This window comes from Mustela putorius, unplaced genomic scaffold, assembly GCF_011764305.1.
Source record: "Mustela putorius furo isolate JIRA1106 unplaced genomic scaffold, ASM1176430v1.1 tig00000352_pilon_pilon_pilon, whole genome shotgun sequence".
Classification (NCBI taxonomy): domain Eukaryota; kingdom Metazoa; phylum Chordata; class Mammalia; order Carnivora; family Mustelidae; genus Mustela; species Mustela putorius.
This window is the reverse complement of record NW_025421361.1, coordinates 110,799-116,432: the sequence shown is the minus strand read 5'-3', so window position 1 is coordinate 116,432 and position 5,634 is coordinate 110,799. Positions and strand designations below refer to the sequence as shown.

Sequence of the window (5,634 nt, the reverse complement as noted above, 5' to 3'; positions counted from 1 at the left end):
GTCAGAGAATCAGAAGTGGCAAAAAGAATCAAGATTTGAGGCAGTTCGATTTCACAGCCAGCCTTGATCAATAGGCATGTACACCTGTGTCTAGTTTCAGCTCTGTGTAACCTTGCCATAACCTTGGATAAGCCATTCATCTCTCAAGTTCAGGTTCTTGGTCCAAAGAGGGAAGGGGCACAGGTTGAGTACCTCCAGTGTTACTTCCTGGCAGGCTTGTTCATCCAAGCATTCCTGTTTCAGTTTGAGTAATTGAATCCAGTCTTTGTTTTACCCGAAGGCCAAGCTTGTCCAGTGTGTCCATGCCACCAGCCAACAGCATTTGTCCATGGCATGTAACAACTGAGCAACATTCATAGGAATGGGGGGAGGAAAAGATGTCCACAGGTGTTGACAGATGTTCTGCATGGAGGAACAGGAGCTGGGGCCATCACCTGCTGTTTCTAGTGGCCTTCTCTGTCGAGTTAAAACAAATGGCAATTATTTGCAATGGCAGGGATGAAAGTAGAGGGTATTATGCCAAGCGAAATAAGTCAGTCAGAGAAAGACAATTATCATATGATCTCATTCATATGTGGAGTTTAAGAAACAAAACAGAATCCTAGGGCAGTAAAGGAAAAAATAAAACAAGATGAAGTCAAAGATGGAGACAAACCAGAAGAGACTTAAAAAAAAAAAGATTTTTATTTACTTATTTGAAACAGAGATCACAAGTAGGCAGAGAGGCAGGAAGAGAGAGAGAGGAGGATGCAGACTCCCCAGGGAGCAGAGAGCCTGATGTGGGGCTCGATCCCAGGACCCTGAGATCATAACCTGAGTTGAAGGCAGAGGCTTTAACCCACTGAGCCAGCCAGGTACCCCTCAGAAGAGACTCTTAATCACAGTAAACAAACTGAGGGTTCTTGGAGGGGAGGGGGATGGGTGGATGGGGTAACTGGGTGATGGACATTAAGGAAGGCATGTGATACAGTGAGCACTGGGTGTTATAAAAGACTGATGAATCACTAACCTGTATGTCTGAAACTAGTATTATATGTTAAGTAATTGTATTTAGATTAAAATTTTCTTTAAAAATAATTTTAAAATAAAATAAATAACAATCAAATAATGATCAGAGTTATCCAGCAGGGAGTATCAGATCTAGATGTCAGTTAAATTTAAGGGGCTTGCCGAAGTTTAGGAGAGTCACGCTAGGTCATTTTCCTGTGTGGGGAAGTCTTCAGGGGCAGTTCCAAAGACAAAGAATATTAATATTTCTCCTTCCCCCATTCCTCCTAGAGCCAAAGATGTTTCCTCCACTCACCCACTGGCCCTGTATGTAGGTGTTGCTTTCTCTCTACCAATCAAAAAAATCAGTGAGTAACTAGAACTTCTCCTTTTCCAGTATCCCCCTACCCCCCTACCTTTTTGTCTTTAATTGCCATGGGCAACAGGGACAAAGACATTTTTTAAAACTTACAGAGATCTATTATGCTCTACTACCTTGGCCCGCATGGGCCACTGCAAAGGGATTCTGTGAACCGTTGTACTCAGATGAATGGTCATTATCTTCAAAAAGGCAGGGGCAGTGATAGACACAGGAATCAAAAAAGCAAGAGTTAATGGACCATCAGAATAATGGAGTACCAACACTTTTTTTGTCCTTGGCTTGAATCCTCAAGGTCCAGTGTCTCAACAGAATTTTCATTTTGGTCTCATCTGACTCACTTGTCCACCCCTGGGCCAGTTGGCAGTTATACTGAGAACTTGAAATTTTCCTTAGAAGAGAGAAAGAGTATTTGTCAGGTAAACCAAGGAAATGTCCATATATAGGAAGTTATGCCTTTTGTCGTGGTACTCCATTAGCACCCTCCTGACTGTTAAAGAAAAAAAAAAAAATTGTGACACCCATTAAAGACAGTAAGGAAGATTTTATTCAAGGGACGCTACTACGATGGGATTTTATTTTATAGTATGGGAGAGAAATCTGGCTCAGCTCAGACAAATGGAGATTTACAGCTAAAGAGCATGGTGGGGGTCACTGAATGTAAAATTAAGATGGAACATCAAGGGTAAGGATGAAGGGATTCTGGCTAAACCATCTGGACAGTAATATTGTTGAAGGAAGGCTAGGGTCATAAACTATTGAGATCAGGGGATAAGGAATTTTTTAAAAGACTTATTAATACATTTTAGAGAGAGGGAGCAGGGGTAGGGGTAGAGGGAGAGGGAAAGAGAATTTTAATCAGACTCTTCACTGAGCATAGAGCCTGAGGTGAGGCTTAATCTCAGGACTGTGAGATCATGACCAGAGCAGAAACCAAGAGTCAAACGTTCAACCAGCTGCACCAACCAGGTGCCCTGGCAATAAGGGATTTGATCAGATATTAAGCGTTATAGATACTGAAGCACCTGGGTGGCTTAGTTGGTTAAATCTCTGGCTTTGGCTTAGGTCATGATCTGATCCCAGGATCAAGCCTGGCATTGGGCTTGCTGCTCAGTGGGGAGTCTGGTTCTCTCTATCCCTCTGCTATTCCCCCTGCTCAGGCTCTCTCTCTGTCAAAATAAATAAATCTTAAAAAAAAAAAAAGAGTGGTAAGATACCAGGGGTGAGAGATAAGGAATTTGATCAGATATCAAGAGTAGGATAGGAGATTGCTGAAAAATTGACTAAGCAGATTTCTTGCTAAAACTGGGCTAAGTGGGCGGAGCCTGAGGTCAAGGCTGGACAGAAAGAGGACTCAGAGGAACTTGACTCCAGTCTGGTCAAGGAGAAAATCTTCATCATCCATGACCATTGTATTTTCTGCAGTCACACATTTTACTAATTCTTTTATCAGACATTCAGTGAACGAGAAACATGAACACAGCAGCAATAATATAACAAATGTATCGCTCTAGCAGAGACAAAGGCAGTATAGGAATCCACCTCATCAGATTTAGAATATGCATGACTCCATGACTGAATTACTACCACTGCTTGACTGTTGAGATTAAGATGTAGTACAGAGGATCAGAGGGAAGGGAGGGAAATCTGAATGGGAGTCATCAGAAAGGGAGACAAAACCATGAGGCACCTTTAAACTATAGGAAACAAACTGAGAGTTGCTGGGGGGAGAGGGGAGTGGGAGACATGGAGTAACTGGGTGATGATTAGGCATTAAGGAGGACACGTGATGTGTGATGAGCACCAAGGGTTATCCACAACTGATGAGTTACTAAATTCTCTGAAACCAATGATGTACTATCTAATGGCTAATTGAATTTAAATATCTAAAAAAGACACTTAAAAAAAAGATGTGTAGCATAAATCACAATATCCTTTGAGTGGAAGAATGTGCGGACTTTCCACACCTCTGCTGTCCAAGTCCCATGGCTAGTAGCTACATGTGGCTAATGACCACTTAAAAGGTGGCCAGTTCAAATGGAGAAATGCTGTAAAAGCAGAATAAACACTGGCTTTCAAAGACATATTGTAACCAAAGGTCAGAGAGTATTGCCACCCTCACATCACAAACATCGCATGACTTCTACAGCTAATGAGAGTGGGACAACGTTCCACCACTAGCTGGTTAAATTTTGCAAAAGCAGGAAGGGAGGCCCCAGTAAAGTAGACCGGGGATGCCAGAAGGGGAGGCTAGAAGGGGGCGCCTGGTGCTCAGTGCCCATTACAGACCCCAAATTGCAATCCCCCACATGAGAGACTCACCAATTCCAGGCCCCACAGGGGAAGCCGGATGTTCATCTCCTGACTTTTTGTAGGAGCTTTGCAGCTCAGCTGGTGAGAATTCTCCATCACCCTGCCTTTCTCCAGGGGACTTTCCTTCAAGCACCCTTCCCAACTTCTTCCTCCTCCATGAAATAATGTTCCTCTCCTTTGTTTCTCGCACTTGCCTGTGATGGGACCATAGCTTGCTCAGCCCAGACTGCCATTCTCTGCTCTTCCCAAATAAACCCATGCTGCTGGTCAAATAACTGGCAGATGGAGTTTAAGGCAAATCGAACTAATAAATTCAAGAACTTGCAAGGAACAAAATCAATAGCCACAAATTAGTGGCACTCCTACGTGCTCGGAAGGAACCATCAGAAAGAGACTACGGAGAACGATCTCATTTACACCTGCATCCAAGACAGCAAGATACCCAGGAGGCCCCTGAACCAAGAAGGTGACAGACCTGTCCTCTGACAGCCCTGCAACAATGACGACAGACAGGGAGGGGGACACACGGAGATGGGGAGGCACTGTGCTCAGGGAAGAACCCACACTGGGAAAATACCTACTCTCCCCAAAACCGTCTACAGAGTCCTCACTCTGGCTCCTGAATTTCGGGACTCTGCACAAGCCTGCAGTGGGTGAGGACACAGGAAGGACCCCCGCAGGGTGGAGGTTGGGGGGAGCACAAGCAGCGAAGCAGGCGGACACTCCCTGACTGCAGACCCATCTGAGGAGCCCCAGGAACATAATCTCCGAGCACACAAACACAGAGGAGGATCGAGGAGCACCGGAGCCCAGAAAGGGGGGACCCCACAGCCCCGCGCACAGCACAGCAGGAGGCCACGTCCCTCACACAAAACGACAGAAGCCCCAGTGTCTACACAGGGCGCCCTTCCTCTGTGGGGTCCTGAGACCACAAACGAACCCTTGACAGTCCACTCAGGGGGCTTCTCCTCACCTCCTCCAGCGTCTGGTCCTTAGGAGGTTGGACTGCTGCCAGTGTGGGCGCGTCCTACACAACGGGTCCGGTCAGTGTGGCTGCAGAGCCACACCCTCCTCAGCTTGTCCTGTCAGGGTGGGAGGCGCCCACATTCTCCAGAAGTCTCCACAGTGGGTCCTGAAGAGGCGGGGCTCCGGTCCCAGCTGTGACTGCTCAGCCTGGACTCAGGGCGGGAGCTGCGGTCTGGCGCCCTCTGCAGGCGGTGGAAGGCAGTGCAGGACTGTAGGAGCTCACCCTTCAGTGAGGGTTCTGCTCCCTCCCGGGGTCCAGCTGATGCCATTTCATTCCAGAAATTCAAGCTGCATGGAGCCCAATACCCCCCAACTTCCCCACAAACAGCTAAGGAACAATGAATTGGAAACAATGTGGAATTACAACAGTCCTTGACCCAAACAGTGGCACTGAACATGGCCCTGATGCAGAGCCACTCTCTGACCTCAACTTGGTCTCAAGCCTGGACCCTAATCTAATCCAAGACCCTAATCCTAGCCCCCAACCCAAACAATGTTCACAAGAATCAAAAGGTAGAAACTGCAAATATCCATCAATGGCAAGTGCATAAGCAAAGTGTGGTGAAGCGTTTTGAATTTGGGTTCAGGTTCAGGTTTTAGTCAGAATTCTAGATCATGCTTTGGGTTTAGTGTTAGGGTGAGGATTTAGAGTGAAGGACAAGGGAACAGAGTTATAGTTTAGGGCTTTAAGTTTATGATTTAGGCTTTAAGACTCAGGGCTTATGGGATAAAGTTCAAGGTCAAATTTGGGGTTTGGCTTCTTGCTGAGATTTGGGTTCAGGGTTCATGACTTGGAGGTCTGGTTTTCAGGGTTTGGGGTTCGTGGTTTCACAGCTTGGATCCAGGGCTCAGGTACAGGCTTTGGGTTCCATTTCAGGTTTTTGGGATTCAGGGTTCTAGTTTGGGCTTTAAGGTCAGCTTAGCTTTTC

The 5,634-nt window shown here is 46.1% G+C and overlaps 1 long non-coding RNA gene across 1 annotated transcript; it reads right to left on the bottom strand.

Moving 5' to 3' along the window:
- Positions 1-304: 304 nt before the first annotated feature.
- On the bottom strand, positions 305-4,810 carry LOC123391852. Its single transcript, XR_006606551.1, has 3 exons — positions 4,653-4,810; positions 1,631-1,757; positions 305-456 (listed from the first exon to the last, which is right to left on the bottom strand). It is a non-coding gene; the product is annotated as an uncharacterized LOC123391852 (long non-coding RNA).
- Between the last annotated feature and the right edge of the window lie 824 nt (positions 4,811-5,634).